Below are 21,284 nucleotides of genomic sequence, written 5' to 3'. Positions count from 1 at the left end.
AGGTGGTGCAAGTTTTCTAGATGGTAGAATTTTGTGGGATATATGTTTAAATTAAAATAAGCCACTAAAATTGTTTTAAACTTAAAATGAAGTAAACATGAACCTAAAGTTCAAGTTTTCTTAAGTGTCAATATTGTAAATCTAATTTTGAATATATTCTCCGGCAATATAACTTCACTTGTAAAATGTTTTTATTTTCATAATTGACTTATACTTTTAAAAGACTAAACTGCAAAAATCTATAACTATCCTGTTATTGATTACACAGATGGCTTTACTCCTCCCTTGGCATTTCAATGAAAAACATGTATGTGCTTGTAGTGTGTGTCTTGTACCCATTGTAGTCTTTCGGTACTTTTGGATGAAAAAACTCTTAACAGTGTTTGTGATTTACTTAGTATTAAGGGTTTATGTTTGAACCTCGGGTGTCTGTCTGGTTTCCAGGTCCTTTTGAGACAAATCAAATAGACAGGATTATTTATAGTTAGATTTGAGAAGTTGTATTCTTTGGTAATACAGTAAGAATAAAACTTTATGAAGCCCCTTGGGGAAGACTTCGTTTTGCAAAAACCGATACACAGCTTTTGCAAAACCCCTGGGAGAGCTTGACTTCCTCTCTTAAAGCTGGACCAGGTGAACCCGAATCCAGTTGCATAGGGGAAGCTTATTTCTCTCCTCCTTCAGACTTGGATCTCTTAGTCCTTTCTTACATGGCTAGTCCGGTCTACTACTTTGTCACCCATCACTCTCCTTGCCCTAAGTCCCTTTCTAAAGAAACTTGCCCCCCCCCCCTTTTTAAATCAAATCGGATTTATTGCCTATAATCTGTCTTCAGTGGTGAGGAGTTGGGAAGAATAGTTGGAAGTAAGCATAGTTGAAAGTCGGACTTAGAGCTTTAGTCAACTTGTCGGTAGTGGCAGAGACTTGGGGCGGCCCCGAACCCTGCCTTCGTGGGGGAAACTGGGCTGCGGGAGGATAGAGAGCTGGCCGCGGCGCCTGCAGGGGTTTCATGCGTGCGTGAAGCGCAGACTCGGTTGGTACTCCGGCTGTTACCTGTGGGTCACACCGGCGCCCTGGGAGATATTACTGGGCAGGAGGGGGGCTTTGGACCTGGGAGTTGTGTGACCAACCAGGGAAAGGGTCCGGAATAGGGTCCTAGCAGCTTATCCCCAGAGCAGTTACTGGGCGGAGACTCGTTGCGGGGGCGGAGGGTGGAAAGCTTTTCCCTCCCCAACCCTCGAGGTGGCCACTTCTTTGCCTCTAGTCGGACAGCAGCCTCTCGCTGGGCCGGTGCGCCCAGGGTGCACTGGGGAGTGAGAGTTGCGAAAAGGCCCAGGGATGACCGCAAGAGCCCATCCCCAGGGCTCCGGTAAGGCCGCTGGCCGGTCCTCGGCTAGATGCCCAAGGACCCCGTCCATGCCTTCTCGGTGGGGTGGCCCAGGCCTCCGCTCTTCTGGTCACCACTGCTCCGACACCCCATGCCACGTCTGCTGTGGCCTCTGTCAAGCACAACTAAGTTTCCTTGCACCCTTGTTCCCGCGTTTCTTCACTTTTACAACAGAGGCTGAAGGATGATAAGACGTTACAAATGTTTTGATTTAAAAACAATTCATTACCAATTTACCCTGTCTAAGGTAGATGCTCTAGTAAATAATAAATCAGTTAAACAAAGGCGATTTTAATTTATTGCCGCGGTACTAATTAGAAACATCATTCGAGCAATAAACTTAAACACTTCCAGCAAATAATGCTCCCTCTTGCTGATTCCCTTCTCCCCTCCCCCACCTCAGCTCACGGGCTGCCTCTGCTCTAAGAGCTGCTTCTGCTGTGTGTTTGCGGATCCGCTCTTCCTCTGGCTGAATAATTGAAGGGGGAAACGGTATCCGAGGAGGCCGTAATTGAAGAGCCCCTGTCACCTCTGCTTTTATGTATGTTAGTATAGAAGTCCATCAGCAGCTTCTTGATGGTGTATTAAAACGAAGTGGCAGCCCCTTCTGCAGGAGATACCGTATTCTATTAAAGGAGACCAAGTGAGAGAAAGAAACTCTAGAGGCTAAAAGCCACTTCAAGTCTTCAGACGGATTGATCTGTATTCTCTTGTTATAATCCGTCTCATCATACTTGAGTTAATGAGGCAAAAGAGGGGGGGGGGCACAATCTGATGGTCCTTGACAAATTCATTAGGGAGGCTGCAGGACGTTTTATTTGACTGTTAAACATCTTGTTTGTTTGGTGTAGGCAGTGCCAACATCAGCATGCTTCTCTGCTCAGGCCTGTGATATTGGGCTAGCTGCAGACATTCCTAAAAAGAGGAGGACATTGTGGGTTGGATCAGAATTTTTTGTTTTGAATTTCCGGTAGTCCATACCCATCAGACTTCTCTAGGCTTGACCCTCACCAGCATTAGTAAGAAATAGTTTATGAGACTGTAGATGGTAAAACTGAAGTGGGGTGTTTTTAGTTGCTATAAACTAAAATATGTTTGTTTTAACTTTAGTCTGAACATTTCCTGTATCCTTAAAAAATGAGTCAAGTTTATCAATTATGTACTAGTTTTTTTAAAAAACGTGACTGCAAGCTGCAGAAGAATAGGCAGATGGCATATTGTGTTCTGTTTTTACTTAATCATGGCTAAATAAACTTTTAATTGTTAATTAATTTCCTCTAAGGGCAAAACATGAAGGTCAGAAACTTGGAAATAAAAATTTTAACTATTTATACAAATAAGATATTTTCAAAAGAAAATTGGTATATTTTAATTTAAGGCCTTTTGGTTTTCAGTTAGAAGCAGAACTGGGTGCTCTTTAGGGGGTGCTAAACTAAGGTGATGAGTTGGCAGAATACGTAAAAAACTGAAAATATTTCTGATTGAAGAATACTGGGCAATTAAGCTAGAATTCTAATGTTGCATTTTATTTTAAGATAATAAACAGTATTTGGTCTTCTCAAACTTTTTATTGGCCGAAACAATCCAATTGTGACACCTTCTTGTATGGAGAACTCGGTTATATTTTTCTTCAGCAGTTGACTTAAACAGCCTCAGCTTCAGTGCTCTGAAAAAGAGCCCTGTCTTCCATTTATAGGCAAACAGTTAGAGGGGAAAAAAGAAAACGAATGCTCTCTGCCTGTCATCTTTGTACATTCCTGCACCGCTGATGAAGCTGGGACTGCTGGAGGGAATGTATGGATTTGAAAAGAAGTGATGCAGTAGTTCATGTTGTGTTTCTCAGGAGCAAAACCAAACTAATGGCTGAAGTCAGTGCTTCTGTACATCTGACAGTTATAATCCTGTTTACGTTTCCAGAGAATATAGAATCCTTAAACCACTTAATTTTTTTTTTTTTTTTTGCTGATCTTTACTTAGAAATGTATTCACTGAGTTTAACTTCAGTGTATTTTCTACTTTATCGTATCACTGTGTAAAAAGATATTCAGTATTTTTTTACCTGTAGAAATAGCATACCGTTTTCCCATAATCTTTTCTAAAAAGAATACAGATTTTAGGTTGTATGGTATTGGTATAGTTTTCTAGGAAAACATTTAAGTATTTAAAAATAACCAGATTCTTAACGTTAAAAACCCAATTCTGAAGGATTTGTACTTTTTGGAAAACAAAGGACCACGTTTGCCTGTCTATGTTCTTATCCTCTAAAATCTAATTTTGAAGCACGTAGTTGCTAAAGTTTTGGTTCTTATGTACTTAACCATGCAACATATTCATATAAATGCTTGATTTAAAATAAACATTTTGGTCAAAACAGAAATGGGGAAATAAACAACTATTAAATTTTCTGATTTTAAAATTCCAGTGTATTAGTTGATGAAATTTTGTTGAAGTGATTCTATTAAAATATCTATAAGAAGCTTTAACAATAGCACTGTCAGAATTGTACTATACTCATTGTATTTAAAGTCAAAGTAAATAAAATCACATTTTTTTTCATTCTGTCAAATGATCTAATTTTCCCAAACTCTGAAGCATCATAGAGATTATTTATAGGCTATTGATAATTATTATTCTGGAATAGTCTAGAAAATAATTAGTAACAATTTTTCTTTGAACAGTTCACTATACTGCCTATTAACTTTAAATGATCAACAGTGCTGCTGAAATAATTCCCCCCCCCCCCAATACAGCTTAAAAAAACAAAAACAGCAAAATCTTGTAATCTCTTTGGTAACCCAAGAGTATCATTGTTCTCATTTGAACTGTCTGAACTTAAGAATGTTTTGTCAGGTAAAAGCAATAGCTTTAACTTTGCATAGTGAGCCTATCAGGCTATACTGAAAAATAAATGCTTATGTATACTTTTGAGTATTGTTTGTGGGCCTTTTAAGTTTGTTTGGAACACCTTGGAAATCTATATGATTACTGGTATTTATACCTATTAGACTTTTGCAAGTGTAATTCTTATATTACTTAGTACGACAAGAAAATTCAGAATAAGATATATGTTAGTTTCCCCCTGAGTTGAATAAGCACTGTGTATATGAGTACTTTTATTAGGCTATATAGAATTTGTTCTTAGTAAAATGTACAATGATAGAGCAAAGAACTTATACTCAGGAAAATGGAAGTAAAGCTTTTAGCCTGACTGAAAAGTAAACACTTGTATTATGAGCAAGGATATGAAATTTAAGAAAATTCAACTTAATTCAGCAAGTAGTTTTAGAAGGTGTTTCATTGAATTTACTGTTGTCTCACTTATGTTGGTATATGTTTTTTGGTCTTACCAAGAAGTCATTTAGCTTTTTCTCATTTCAAATATATACATTTTTAAGTTGTACCTATTGTATTTTTATTTCCATATATAGTTAAACAGTTGTTCTGAAAGGCTAGAATAAGATCCTCCCTCCCCTCCCTCTCTCTCACTTCTCCCTCTCTCTCCTCCCTCCCTCTACTCCCTCCCTTTCTCCCACTTACCTCCAATTTGAACTTACTAATGTACTGTGAGGTAAATATTAAATCTTACCTATTAAATGACTTTAGCTTTCATAACTCACAATAATCTTCAACAACAAGAGGGTGCTTATAGTAGAGCCAACTCTTAACCATTTAAGGCATGATTATGTAATTTGTGGATTCTTATTTTTCTTCTACCTACAGAACCAAAACTTACTGGTCTTGTAATATCACTGAGAGAAGATAGATAGGGAAACCAAGATTAGTCAATATTAAACTTGATGCTAAATAAATACACATTTTATGGTTTTAAGAACGTGGGATATCCTTTGCTTAATAAGTTACTACTACTGACCCATCTATAGAACATGTCTGTTCGGATCTTAGAGCCATCCTCATTCTCTTTTCTGCTTTCCCTTGTGATCAGAGCCAGACAGTCATGAAACAGATGATTGAGACTAGGGATGTAGGTTATGCCAGGACTGAGCTGTACTTAGTTCAAAATAGTAAGACTTAGAATCCCATTCTATATTTCTTTTTGGTCATTTGAGACATTTTATGGACCTGTGTTTAAAATGATCAGTTAAGCATATCCTATTGGTAGTTTGTTGTTGTTACTCTGTAGGAAAACCAGCCTTTTTAAACATCTTAGTTTATTTTAAAATATATTGGTTCTTCAGTACTTCATCTGCATTATTATTAGTTATTAATAGTAGTAGTGATCTGGAATCAACCTTCTAAGATTTCAGGAAATTTTTAGTGGACTTTTTATTTTTAATAGCCATGGTAAAAAATTAGCCTGTTTCTTCCTTTAAACATTGTTAGTTAGGGTAAAAATAATATGATGAGAAGTTTCTCTGATTCTTTGTAGTGCTAAAGCAACAAGAGTCCTCCATTAGCCCTAATGTGGGTATAGAAGGTATCTGTTTGGTGGCATAAATGAAAGATATTTGATGATCTAAAGAATGGAAACTTTTCCTTAACCATCTGAAATAAAGCTAGGATATAAAACAGCTGTCTTGGCCTGTGTATATCAAGGTTCTGCCAGTCTGTTTCTTTTCTGAGTTTTTTCTTTCTATCTTCTCTTATTATCTCTGGATCCTAAAGAGTCAGAGTCATTCTCTTGTTTTCTGACTGGTTTTGTCTCCAGACAAAACCTGGGTTAGTAGGTTTAAATCAGCCTTAGCTAGAGTGAAAAATCTTTGATCTATGACTATGACTGTTTTCAAATGATTTGCTTGCTGGGACCAGACACTGTCCATGCCCTTTCACTTTGCTATCAGATAGGTCCACACAAAGGACCTGAAGGACTACCAGATGCGCAGTTAATCATCATATTAGATAAGTAAAGGGTTCCAAGCATGCTTAATTAGAACTTCTATTGCCAATAGTTGTTTGTTCTATAGTACCTTGTTGGATAAATGCTTTGCAAATCTACTCTTTTCCTCCGTTTAGTCAAAACTTGCTATAAATTGTGGCATCAGTTAAAAATGAATAATACAAAGCTATGCATTTAAAAAAATATATTTGTTGCTAGCACTTAACTTACATGGATAGGTAGAATAAAGGGAGATAAAATAAAGTATGACAGTGTCTAAAGAGCATTAGTCAGTCCAGGGGTGGGAAAGCCCTGAATTTTTGTCTTAGGTTGGCGAGAAATGACTAAGTGAAGTTGATCAAATGACTATCTCTCCTCACTATTTTCTTAGTTGTATAGTGGGGATATGGATTAGAAGGGTTTTTTTCTACTTTTTCTGGATACAAAACTCTCCCATTTCCTACCATAACATTAATGATACATTAGTTTCACTAAAGGTACATGCAATTTTATTATGAAAAACATCATAGAAAAGAATAAGATTTTGGATGGTTATGTTTCATCTTTTAGATTTAAGTGAAAAAAATGCAAATTATAGGTTGAAGACATTTGTAAGGGGCAATCAAATAGCAACATGGAATACATTCAAAGAGTATACCGATGATTGTTGGTAGGTGTTGGATCATAAAATATGAAAACAAATCAAGCTGTGTATTATTGTGTATATAGGACAGCATAGTTTGAAGGTGGACACAAGGTTAGTAGGTATGTATTTTTCTTATATGTTGAATGTTTCTGGCATTTTCATTAAGATTAGGAATTATATAAATATTAGTTCTTGAAGCTTTTTAAAAAGAATTGAAGTTTACAATTTACTTTATAAAAAAAAATTATTAGTCTTCTTTTTAGAGAACAGTATTGCTCTAACTAACTATAATATTACCATGGTCATGTTGTGTTAAAAAGATAGACCCAAGTGGAGAAATGGTTTTCAAAACATGAGTCACTAAAGCAAGTAAAGTTTTATACTGCTTTCTCATGCTTTTCTCTTGTTTTCATCAGAAGATCTGACAAGCATAAGAGTGTTAACATCTTTTATTTTACAGATGTTCTTAGTTTTCCCTCAAACTGTAAAAGATGCTGTATCAGAGTAGCATGGTAGGAAGTAATTTCAACACCTCCCTTCACTTATGCAGTAACTTCTTGTCTAAGCTTGTGGATGTTTTTGGAGTAAGAGAAGTGAGTCAGGGAAAGATCTCATATAGAGACTAATTGTTTTCATTTTGAAATATAGCTCAGTTGGTCTTTCCTGCTGTAGTGTAAATTCTTTCTAAAAGTTTTTCAGTTGGCACAGTTGAGTTATTTTTACCTCTTTGTTGCGCTCATTGGAAGGTCTTCATTAATGCAGTAGAAGTGCCAGGCGGCCACGGGGAGAGTTGTTGATGGGCACTCTGTGGGTTTGCAAAGTGCCAACCTGAAAGACTAAGAGATGAGAAATGCATTGCTATTTGTGAATTTATGTTTTATCTCACTTCACTCGAAAATTTATGAGTAGCGTGGCTTAAGGGTGCTGGAGTTGTGTGTTCCCGGGCTTGCCCCTACTGATAACACCCTTGTTGGCGTGAAAGTGCAATGCAAATTATGACAGTTACAACCTTCTGTTTTGTTTAACCTGTCAGTAGATTTCCTGGCTCAGTGCTGAGGGCAATGGTGTGTTCAGCTAGTCCATATTCACCTAAACTTAAAAGGTCAGGTTTCTACAGGCAAGCCTAGTCAAAGCCTAATTGATGAGGAGGGCATGGAGACAGAATTTACTGTTCTGTTGGCTAGTTTCATATCGTTAGGTTGTCCTGAAAGCATCAGGCAGTCACAGCCCCTTTCATGTAAGTGCTGACCCTAGACAGGAGCTGACAATCAAAGGAGGCAGCCACAGGAACCAGTGCAAGTAGGCTATTGATTTTTCAGTTAGGTCTAAGTAGTTTGTAGTATGGGTAATGGGTGACAGAGGCAGGTATGTCATTATCAATGAGCTCCAGAACAGTAGCGACAACCCTCTCTCATATTTCCTTCAGCACTGACAGTATGCATCCAGAGGCGGTCAATAAATCGCCCAGCCTTTAACTGACAAGTGACTCGGAGGTTTAGGTTGAGGGTGGAAGTTACAGGGCTAAACTTCTCTACTTGAGCGTGGACTGGGTTGTGCAAGAGAGTCAGTAATTCTATTGTAAGTTTCTGAAGTTTTGATTTGGATAAGTATATGTAACTCTGAAAGATAGTTTGCTTTTAAGCTTCTAAATATTTAAGAAGTATATTTTACTTAATTAAGAAATTAAAAAATGAGCTAATCAGCTATAAAAGTACTGTGCAAGTTTAAGGTAGGTTCTTATGGTATAATTTTGCTTTTATTTTAGGCTAGGTTCTTTTATTTAATCATGATATCCCTGTTATAAAGTTCAGAAGTTAGAAATTGCTTCTCAAAATATTTTTTTAATTTCTAATATTCTCTTGTTTTAACTACAGATCAGTGTTAAATAGGAAAAAAAACTTGAACCATTTGTAAATTTGATGTATTAGCCACTAAGCAGTTGCTATTTGACCTTCAAATTCATTTTATATTACTTTTCACAATAAAATAGTCAGGAATTGAACATTTAATGATTAAAGTTTGATGAATTATGGTTGCTTCTGAATTTAAAAAGAAATGAGCCTGATTTTTGTTTGAGAAGCATTTCATATGGATATTTACATTTAAAAATAGATAAAATGTATTTTCACATAAGCACAAAAGTGTTACAGGTTTTGACTAAAAGTACACATGTCCTTAAAGAAAAAAAAATTAGAGATATTTTAAAATGTACCAACCTCTATTTTGTTACAAAACATTGAGTAACATAAAGAGAAGGTGATATTTAGAACTAGAAGTGGGAGTCGCAGTTCCAGGTTCCTTGCAAACTATCGCATGCTTACATTTTTGGAAAACTTTAAACACATTGAAATAAAACAGAAAAGTAAATGTTTTTTAAAACTTCCTTAAATAACTTATCACTGTGATATCTTGTTTAACACTGTGATATTATACAGAACCAGAGTTTAGGTCGAGTATCATCTAGCTGCAGAGTATCCACGTGACCACATGAATCATTTTCATTTGTCCAAGGCAATCGAAAACTCTTTAAAAAAAAAAAATCTAGCCATCAGGTTAATGCACACTGAAAGTGTGGGTGCTTACATATTTTTTTCTTAAGTCTGCAATGATATATCTGTGTGAATACCCATATTCTAAGGTAGAATATAAATTTGAAATGTAGTGAAAGATGGCTACTATTGAAATATCGTTAACTTAGTTTTAAGGAAGCTTTGGGATTATGTAATTAATATTTAGAGCAATTTTATTCAGATTTCTTGACTCAGTCACCTTTTGAGGCTTACAGATTGTTAAAGCGGGGTTCTTTTTAGACTCAGTTTTCTCTCATGTTGTTTACTATTCCTCACTTAATCTGTGTATTTTCTGTTGGGTCAGATAAAAGATTTAGCTGAGAATCTTGTAATCTTTATATTGTTAGCTATATTATAGATACAGATTCTTTTGCTGTATTTGCAATCACTCTTGAATAGAGTGGGGGTTTTTCCAGGAATTAAAAAAAAAAAAAGAGCCGAAGAAAAGGGGACAAATTAAATTTTCATGAAAGAAAATCCTAATCAGCAGTGACAGTATAAGAGAAAGATGATTGCCACTTGGTCATTGTGGAGAGGCACTTAGATTTGGTGTCAGTACTTCTGTTAATGATGACTAATGTCTTTCTTGGAGCAAGTGCCTGCTCCCGTGTACTGCTACAGCCTAGACAGAGAGCTCAGCAATAGGCACTACTCAGCAAAAACATGAGGTGTCCTACAACAAAGGCTTTTCAATGCAGTCAACCTGGCAGTCTCTATTACTAGAGAAATGCAGACATAATTCTAAGGTATTCAGCAAAACATTTTAAGCTATTTTATGTCTAGTACTAAGAGGTGCTATTTTAAAATTAGAATGTAAAGAAACCAAGCAGTGTTAATAAGATGTGCTCCCTATTTTGTCACCTGCAGGAATGGGCACATAACAGACATCACCACTCGCTGCCCAGGATCACTGGTCTTAAGAAAGTTTTTAAAAGAGACAGACTTGCAGCAGGTCTCTGTCATACGGCCCTGCTGTGCCCTGCAGAAACGCTCTATCGATACAAAAGGAGAATGCATGGCCCAAAAGATCTTCTTAGATCTTTTCATCTTAAATATATTGGTTATAAAAAGAAGATGACATGTGTTATTTCTTTAGCTTTTCCCCAAAGTGTAAGACCTTTCAGAAGGGCATTTGCAATGCTTGTCATATTTTTTCATATACATCTTACTGGCCTGACATGTCTTGAGAACCATGAGAACACAGATGTCATTACATCCAGACAACACTAATTACTCTGGGATTTTTGTAGCCTCGGTGCCGGCATGTAACTGTCGATTATGATTGTTCATGCAGCCTACAGTGGGGACACTTTGCACTTGAAAATAGACACAAAAATAGTGAGACAGACCTTTTAGTCCCCTATTGTTCTCCGCTAGAACTTAGAAGAAAAAAATTCCTGACACATCAATTTCATTCAGTATTTTGCATTTAAACCATGTTTTGGCAACATTTTTCTTTGTGAAGTAAGTGTGTTATGCTTTAGTGTTCAGTGAAATCTATTCTCCATCTGTTCTTTAACCTTCTTGAACAGTCTTCTGCATTACTTCGTCTTTAAGCTTCATGGGAAATTTATGTAGCTTATAGTTTGTGAGAAACACTAATTGTGGTATGAGTCTCTCAAAAGTGACAGTGCAAAACAATAAATATGTATGATGTGTTCTTCTGGCGTGCAATTTAATGTTTAATGAGAAGCTGCAGAAAATATGGTTAGTCTCAATTTAGATAAGTGCAATCATCTTATGCTTTTAACACAGGTCAGTTCTTTTCTTTGTTTAATTTTCTCTAAAACATTCTGGATTTCAGTTGATGATTCATGGTGTTTAGGTGGTTTTGAAATATCAGAGGTCAAATGGTGGTCAGATCTGGGCCCTCACTATGAAGTATAAAGACCAAATATATGTTTTGATATAAAGCGTAATCTGTGTTAATCACCGATTGAAAATAGAAACTCCAATAATGTAACTTCATATGCTGATGAAGCAGAAATTGAAGCAGCTTGATCAAAGATGTATGATGAGATAAAACTGCAGTCTCTGCTGTACAGTTATAGTAATTATGAGTAATGAACCGTCCAGTCTGGATGAAATGGCATGCCCACAGGGACTGTGTCCAATCAGTTGTGTCTTATGCAAGCTGAACAAACCATTGATGGGATTCCAAATTCTCTATCACAAGAAGTGTATTCTTTATTACTAATACAACTCTTGTGAGGGGTAATGGAAAGTGATTGGAAGTTATCTAAATATATTGCTAAATATAGAATATAATTATTTTTCTCTTTTCATATATTTAAATAAAACAAAAAAACAATTTTTGTGACCTCTGTTTTACCTCTCCTTTCTTAAACACGCTTGGGTCCCTAATTCAAGTCTGTGACTTTCTGCTTGTTCTGTTGTGCTCCTTTTGAACACTCCCCGTTTTCCAGCTGTTGTTTACTTTTGTCAGAGTAGATGGTTTACTGACCAGATATTTGAGAGATGCTTTTACAATCATATAGGACATATGAGGCATTTATTGTATGCAAGTGCTGTTTGTATGCTTTGCCTATGCTGAGTCACAAATCCTCACAAGTCTTTGAGGCAGGTGCTGTGTATTATCACCAGTTTACAGATGAAGAAACTAAGATGTGGCAAGCTTGAGTTACTTGCCTAAGGTTACCTGCTCCTGCAAATTTTGAATTGCCTTGTGGAGGTTAGTTACATTCTTCTGGCCTAAATCTGTTTCTGAATTACCTTGCTCTCTTTTTTTTCCCAGCCAGGATTAATTTTTTGTTGTTTTCCAGCATGTGGCAAAACTGCTATGGTATTTTAAAATGGAGGGCTGATGTACAGTTCTAGAAAAATATTTCATGTCCCTAAACTCTAGTTTTCAGGTCCCCTGAACTCCTTCACGTGGTATATAAGTGGCTTGAGCTCTAAGGATGAAGTTTAAGAATGCATGCTTTTGATATGAATATACATCTAAAATGTAATAAATGTGTCCATTTCATTCATTTTTGAAACTGTGAAATCTTTAGATTGTAATGAGAAAACAACCTATTCATTTAAAAGAAAGAAAATCGTGTTGGTAAAATAAGCTTGGTTAGCTTTCTTCTACTATCCACACTAAAGGTTTTCTCATCTTAATGATTTTTTTTTTCCCAGCACCTTACATATTACCTTTCAGATAGTTTTTCAGTCAGTATCTGAAAGCTACTGAAGAAGGGAATAAAGAAAGTAAAGAACTTTTCAATAATTTGGTCATTACACCAAATTCATGTGTTGTTTTTTTTTGTTTTTGTTTTTTTCACCAAATTCATGTTTTTATCCTGGTTCCCTTGGCAGGTTTTTACTTAGAGGAATAGAACAAACAGACTGTAATTATACTACTATTTTTTAAATCCAGAAACCCTGCCTGATGAGCATTGCTTCCCTCTGACCCCTAATCTGAAGTCTTGGTCCTTCCATGCTGGCATTCGTGTGTCTGTCATGAAGTGCCCTCAGAGCAATTCTTTTGATATTCCACGTGTCATCAGTCTCACACGTTTTAGTGGATGTTTTCATTTCTGTTGTTTTCCCAATGTCATTATCCATGTATTCCTCTACCTTTATTAACTTACCAATGTGAAAAGTTATTGAAAGGCAGGTGTCATCTTATTTATTTGATAGCATGACAAGATACATAGTACATGCTCAATAAATATTTTTAGGTGGATGGATAATTTAGGTCCCCTCCTGTTTCTAACAGATTTCTTTCTATCACAAGGTCAAATGTTTAATATAAGATTTCTAAAGGTAATGTTCTGAAAATCTTTTAAGATTCAATTGAAATGAGATTTATGCAAGGATACTATTGAGCTCTTGTTCCGTGCCAAGCACTAAACTAAGCACTTTGTCTTAATCCTCTCAGCAAATCTATAATGAGTTATATATCCTGTTATTATCCCTATTTGTATATAGAAACCAAGGCACAGATAGATTACATAACTTGGTTTACTCTAAGGCTAGGGAGTAGCAAAGCAGGACTTGCAAAGATGGGTGACGGTTTATTTTAAAGGCATCAAAATTTTATTGGTATCCTGTCAGTGCTATGCATTTTGTTTTTAGTGCCTTTCTGCAGTTGTCTGTGATGACATCTATTGCACACCTACTTATCTTATCCTTGTCTTCTCAGGATACTCCAAAGCGCTCTTCTTTTCTGTTAATTTTCATAGGAGGAGGATAAAACTTTTGTATCCTACTCTGAAATGTTGTGACATGATCAGATAATGCAGAAAGAGATATCTGGCTCATGCTTTTTTGTTTGTTTGTTTTCATTTTTAAATTCAAGGAAGACCAAATAACAGTTGTCATTATTAGCATTTTATGCAAGTTTTAGGCAATGATTGCCATGTAAACTGTGTTAGATAGTCTGGTTGGGAAATTTCCAAAGTAATATGTGGTAAATCATAGGAAAAATACTTGAAATTTAAATACGGTTTTAAAGTGATTGGTATGTACATCCATGGCTGTTTATAAATGATAGAAATGGAGTTAATAAAATGCTGTGTATTTTATACTTAGGAAACATTGTGGTTTATAATGAGTCTTTATATAATATTGAAACCACTGTGTTAGCAAAGAGGAAGTAGTTTACCAAATATAGTAAGCTCTCAGAAGTAAATTTACATCAATTTCAGCTTCTGTTTAGATTTCAGCTTTTACATGGAAATTGATGGCAGGCTGTTTCACAAGTGCTGTAATACTCTGTGTATTTTAAAGTCATATCTATATTGTGTAAGAATTTAGTTTATTCAGGTTCTTGCTCACTCAAAGTTCAGTTCACACTGAGCTAACCTTGTCTTGTTGTCATGGTTAATACTGTTTGTATTACTAAAACATTTTAGTCTGAAGTCAGTATCAGTTATTGATCATTCATTAACTTATATGATTAAAATTACTTGAACGCTTTTCTTAAAATAGTTTGACTGGAAATCTTTCATTAGAAGAAAGGTTGAGTAAGATCCTTAAATGGTAACCTGGTAACTTGTTATTTTGAAATGAATCTTAATTTCATATTGTACATTATTAAATCATATGTTATCCATCCATGAATTATACCTTTCACTAAACTATAACTCAGGTATTATAAATTAATATTTGTAACTCATAAAAGTACCATAAGATTTTTAACACATTTCTTATAGAGAAATATAAATGGTATATTTATACAATTAGGACATTAGTTATATTTAAAGTATTTTAATTTTAAATAGAAAAAACACAAGAGTATCTTTGTGCTATGATTTTACGTATGTTAAAGTTGTTATATTTATGAAGGAAGACTTGAAAACAGTTAAAGTATATGAACAGTGGTTAACTTTTGGGGGATTTACTTTGCTTCGTTGTTGCCTTAATATTTATTCAGTAAATTTAAGTGTGTGTGTGTGTAAACATTTCAAGGTATAATGTTTTAAAATAACTTTTAGGTTGTATGGCTTTACCATATATTCTTATCTTTTTTATATGAAGTAAGCCAGGATTCCATTATGTGCAGCTTATACTTTGCCAAGGAAATTGTCAGCTGGAATTGCCAGGAGAGTCATTATATAAAAAATATATATAAAATCACATTCCACATGCGGCTGCTCTGCAGAGTTGTGTATGATCAACGTGAAGAGAGTATTTCAGCCTTGTGATTATGTGACGCTAATACTAGTAAGTCTTGTTGTTATACTGCCAAGGTCTATGTCTCTTGGCTTATTTACAAGTTTGCTGAAAGTTTAAAAAGAAGAGATTATTTTAAACTAAAGTTAATTTTGGACAGCAGGGAAACAGGATGTTCCTACTGGATGTTCTGGACATCTAGTAGCTCAGTGTAATATTTGGACTGTTAACATATATGAAGACCTTTAATGTATTGAATATGGGTAAGTTTTAGGAAATATATTGTAGATTATATATTATTATCTATTTTGATATTACATGCAGCTTCACTTTGTTTAGTTCTCTCTGCTTTCTGTATCTTTCACACTAGAAAGTTTAGAGCTTTTCCTTCCCCTATCTTCTAGCCATTTACTGAGAATATGCAGGGCAGGGGTGGGGGAAGTTGCCTGTGTGGAAAGAATGAATTTGCACATCCATTGCCATTTATCATAGCTGCCTATAGTATTGAGAGAGAGAGTGTGTGTGTGTGACTATACTTTCATTGTCTCTGCTGCTTCCCATTCAAGTTTGCATAAAGAGTAAACATGGGTAGCCTTCTGCAGAAAAATTTAAGGTTCAGATTGCAAATAGGGAGAATAATACCCTTGGAAAACAACCAGTGAATACTCAGCAACAATGAAAAGAGCTGAAGTGAGCAGAATATTATATGCTGATTGGTACATTTGCAGACAAGGATAAAAGGCATTGACTAGCCTTGTGCATTTAACGACAACCTTTAGGCAAGAGCCAAGAAACTCTGGAGATACTCTCTGAGCAAAAATAACAGGAAAGAATTAAACTGGGGACAAAGGGAGGAAAGACTAGTGGGGCTCAATTAGTGATGTGGAGAGTAACGAGAAGAGAGCCATTCCCAGTGAACAAAGTATAGTAATAGGCAGGTAGTAGTAGAACACTGCTGTTGCCCAAAGATCACAGGGAAACTGTGGTATATCCCAAGCATCATGGGACTCTCTTCTATGTCTTATCTTAAAGGTTAGGGGAAATAGGTTGTTGCCCAAAACAATAATTGCTTCTCATAATAATTCTCTTTGATTTTGAAGACTAAATTTTATTTATTACACTTTCTATAAGAGAAAGGGAAAAGTTATATATGTATTAGTTTTGTATTGCCAATGTAACAAATTACCACAAACTTAGTGGCTTGGACGGTATGGGTCTCATGGGGCTAAAATCAAGGTGTTGACAGGACTGCATTTATTTCTGGAGGCTCTAGGGGAGAATATTTTCTTACATTTTCCTGTTTCTGGAGGCCTCCCACATTTTTGGCTCTGGTTCCCATCTTCTGTCTTCAAAGCTAAAACCACAGGTTGAAGCTTCTTACATCACATTACTCTGACCTACTCTTCTGCCAATCCTTCCACTTTGAAGGACCCTTGTAGTTACATTGGGTGCACTGGGTAATCCAGGTTAATCTTCTTATTTTAAGGTTAGCTGATTAGCAACCTCAATTCCAGGCGTAACTCTAATTCCTCTTTGCCAGGTAAGGCAACATATTCATAGGTCCCAGACATTAGGTTATTGACATCTTTGAGAGGAAGCAGTACTCTGCCTACCAAAGAATTCCATCATGGTTTAGAAATACTTCCACCCAAAGGAATGCAGAGTTATAAACATTTTGTTATTTAGAAAAGGTTTTTGTCTAGAATAGCTCTTCCTCACTGATTTCAGAATAATAATAGTTTTATCATCTTAAGAATAGATTAAAACACAAAATTTGTGATAAAATGTTCAGGAAGAATTTTTAGAGTAGAGGATCACTCTTTATAAATTATTGTGTTTTCAGATAGAACTTACTAATTGTGCCTTTTTAAATTGCCAGTTCTTTGAATTATGAGTACTTAATATGAGTATATTCATATGAATATTTTATATATATATATATATATATATATATATATATATGCACACGCGCGTGCGCGCACGCACACGTATTTTTTACATTTGTTTGCTGAGAGGGTCTGGAAGCAATGATACCCTAGTAGTAAAATGCAAACCCAATGCCCAGCTCTTAGTTTCTAATACCATTCTCCAATAAAAGGAGCTCCTGAGAGAAATGGCTGATTCTAGGGTTGGGGCAAAGAATGACATGATGGGCCTGGAACATATCTCAATGCTATAGGTAAGGGAGTGCTCACAAAACAGAAAGATGGGCTATATCAAAGGACCACAACCAAATGAATGTCTAAAGCTACAACAATAAAGTGAGGTGAGAATTATATAGACAGATAAGCTCAGTAAGTTGTGGTGTCCATGGTCTCACTTTGGATTTTTTTTTTTTTTTTTTGTATTTTTCTGAAGCTGGAAACGGGGAGAGACAGTCAGACAGACTCCCGCATGTGCCCGACCGGGATCCAACCGGCACGCCCACCAGGGGCGAAGCTCTGCCCACCAGGGGGCGATGCTCTGCCCCTCCGGGGCGTCGCTCTGTCGCGGCGACCAGAGCTGCTCTAGCGCCTGGGGCAGAGGCCAAGGAGCCATCCCCAGCGCCCGGGCCATCTTTGCTCCAATGGAGCCTTGGCTGGGGGAGGGGAAGAGAGAGACAGAGAGGAAGGAGGGGGGGGGTGGAGAAGCAAATGGTCGCTTCTCCTATGTGCCCTGGCCGGGAATCGAACCCGGGTCCCCCCGCACGCCAGGCCAACGCTCTACCACTGAGCCAACCGGCCAGGGCCTAAAGCTACAACAATTTGAGTGACAAAATGAATTAGTATTGTGTTATAACAGAAAGTATAAAATAAATATCCATGTGTCCATACTGATATAAATAAACACTTAAAGAAATAAATATGGGAAAAGAAATAGATCTACCTTACAGAATAATTCCAACTAATTTCTGTAGCTATTTTATTCCTAAAGAAGGTGGAGCATAACTCTTCACTAATTAGTGTAGGCTGTGCTTAATTACTTGCTTCCAAAGAATACAGTGTAGAGTGAAACGTGGGGAAATAACTAAACAGTGGAGACCTATCAAATACATACTTTAGCCTGGTGATCAAGGTTCATACCATCAGTGATATCATCTGATACATATGGTCTTCCGCCTCAAAACCTATTACCTTAGTCTAAACATGAGAACATCAGACAAACCCAAACTGAAGGACATTGTACAAATGGCCTGATCAGCACTCCCCAAAGCTGTCAAGGTCATCAGAAATAAGGAAGATCTTAGAAACTGTTACAGCCCAGAGGAGCCTAAGGAGACATGAAGACCAAATGTAATGTTGTATCTTGGATGAGATCCCTCAATAGAGAATTGTTTAAAGATGTGGTACATATATACAATGGAACACTCCTCAGCCATAAGAAATGATGATATATTCCCATTTACAAGAACATGGATGGACCTTGAGAATATTATACTAGGTGAAATAGGTAAACCACAAGAAGCTAACAACTGTATGATTTCACACATAGGTGGGATATAAAAATGAGACTCATGGACATATAAAAGTGGTTATGGGAGAGAAGAGGGACAAATATACCGTGACAAAATGATTGGACTTTGGGTGATGGGCACACAACACAATCAACAGTTAAAGTGCGATGGAAATGTTTACCTGAAATGTATGTATTCTTTACTGATCAATGTCACCCATTAAGTTTAATTTTCAAAATAAAATAAAATAAAATAAAATAAAAAAATAAAATAAAATAAAATAAAATAATAAAATAAAATAAAATAAAATATAAAATAAATAAAGGCTAAATGTAACCTGTCTTGGATGAGATTCTAGAACTGAAAAAGGACATTGGAGGAAACTAATTAAATCTGAATAAACCATGGAGTCTACTTAACAACTGTAACAACTCTTCCTATCTCAGTCAGTCTTTACAGTGGTTACAAAATGATCGCCTTCTAGTGTCAGCTCATTTTCACATTGTTCAGTTGACATAATTTAACATAATACCCTCTATCTCACCCAATTTACTCAACTATTCATTATTGGTGTGGAGTCATAAGTTTCTACTGTTTCCAGTGGTTAATAATTTATTGTTAATAATCATTTTGCTTCTTAAGCTATTCCAGATTTGGCCAGTAGAAGGCCCTTCAGGCTTGTTCTTATGTCCTTCCCAAGTGCCCTTCAACTTCTTGGGTACTTCTGACTTTATGAAATAACAGGAGCTCATGTGTGTTTTCCTGCATCTCTGGAATCAGCTCTTACTTTGAAGACTCTTGATTCCTTTCAGTGAGGATCACCAGTAGAAACCAAGAGGTAGGCAGTGGGTGAAACATGGCCAGCAAGCCGTATTTGGTTTTGTGTCTCTTTTATAATGGTGGGACCCTTATCTTTGTGACATCTTGTTATTAACCTTATGATTTATTTTCAAAGAAATATTTTTGGAGTCCCATCATTTTAGATATGAGTTTTTTATTTAATTTATTAGCTATTTAGAACAAATTTGTAAAAATAACTATTAACTGTGTTGAACATATTAGAGTGCATTTTTATTTTTGAGATCTCATAAAAATTTATTTTGCTCAAATAGTTTTAGATCCATTTGCATCTTAAGATACAAATACTTATATAGTTCTGACATCAGAACTTCAATTTCATATTAAAGAAAAGGTTATGTATATTTTTTAAAGATTTTATTTATTGATTTTTACAGAGAAAGGAAAGAGAGGGGGGAGAGAGAGAGAAGTATCAACTCATACTTACTTCACTTTAGTTATTCATTTATTGCTTCTTGTATGTGCCTTGACCTGGCAAGCCCCAAGTTTTGAACTGGCGACTTCAGTATTCCAGCTCAACGCTCTATCCACGGCACCACCACAGGTCAGGCAATACTTTTAGGTCTTATTTTGCTTTTGGGTTTTGATGCTACATTGAGAAGACATTGATAAAGCATTGCAAGACCATATTAGAAGTAGTTCCCAATTTACACACCACAACAATTATAAATTTAATGACAAGTTGCATTTGTATGGGGTCTTGTGAAATGTCCAGACTGCATCATGTGTTTGTCTGCATCTTCACGGTGTTTCTGTAACTTATAAGTAATGCAGAACTTATTTTTCAGGGAAAATTGTGATGTTAGAGGATCTGTATTTAATACGAAAGTCCACAGTGAACTTTAAATATAGAGGCTAAGTACCTATTGAGATTTTTTAATGTGTATATGTATAATCATTCATTCCACAAAATTAAAAAATATCTACCAATGTCCCAGTTGTGTTGGATGCTGAGACTATAGTAGTAAGTACAAAATAGGGATGATCTGATTCCTCATGGAACTTTAGACACCGGTCATATAGGATATTGAAATATATTTAAACATCAAACATAGTGACCATTTAAGATACCTTATGATTTATTTTCAAAGAAATATTTTTGGAGTCCCATCATTTAGATATGAGTTTTTTATTTAATTTATTAGCTATTTAGAACAAATTTGTAAAAATAACTATTAACTGTGTTGAACATATTGGAGTGCATTTTTGTTTTTGAGATCTCATAAAAATTTATTTTGCTCAAATATTTTTAGATCCATTTGCATCTTAAGATACAAATGCTTATATAATTCTTCATATTTGGTAAGCTAGCCAGATATTCATTCACTTTATGAATATGGATTAGCTCAAAGTACATTATCTTTACTAAAACCCAAGTAGTACAGATTTGAATTGTTTTGGGTTGTACAGAACATCAGCGTTAAGGTTTAAATCGGTTTTGGTAGATGCCTAAATCTACAATTTGGGCAGGTAGTGACATTGTGGAATTGTGTGTGTGTGTGTGTGTGTGTGTGTGTGTGTGAGAGAGAGAGAGAGAGAGAGAGAGAATGAATGAGAATATTTTCTTCTAAAATAAATATCTAAATAGCTGATAACAAAACCTGGAATTGATAGGAGTTTATGTTGAATTTTATAATTTTTACCTTATTTTTAGACCCCTTTCCCTTTTAAGCAATAGGTTCTTTAGGTCTTCTATAATTAATGTTAACTGCTCTAAGTATAGGTTTAAAAGGAATATTAAGAGTGGTTTTTCTCTTAATTCTTAATAAAATATAGTCCCCCCCTTCCATCTTTTTGTTGTAGATTTCTGTATGTACAGGCTATACATATGTATATCTATATGTCTGGCACATAGTTGGCATTCAGAAATTTTTTTTGAATGAATTAATGTGCAATTATTTTCTTTTAAATACTGGCTGTAATGTAAATAA

At 35.7% G+C, this 21,284-nt stretch overlaps 1 protein-coding gene across 6 annotated transcripts in view; it reads left to right on the top strand.

Moving 5' to 3' along the window:
- Positions 1-21,284, top strand: part of LRBA (LPS responsive beige-like anchor protein) — a 629,646-nt gene that overhangs the window by 356,895 nt on the left and 251,467 nt on the right. The window lies entirely within an intron of this gene.

Source organism: Saccopteryx leptura, chromosome 1, assembly GCF_036850995.1.
Source record: "Saccopteryx leptura isolate mSacLep1 chromosome 1, mSacLep1_pri_phased_curated, whole genome shotgun sequence".
NCBI lineage: Eukaryota > Metazoa > Chordata > Mammalia > Chiroptera > Emballonuridae > Saccopteryx > Saccopteryx leptura.
The sequence above is the reverse complement of the archived record's forward strand: the minus strand, read 5'-3'. Positions and strand labels throughout refer to the sequence as shown.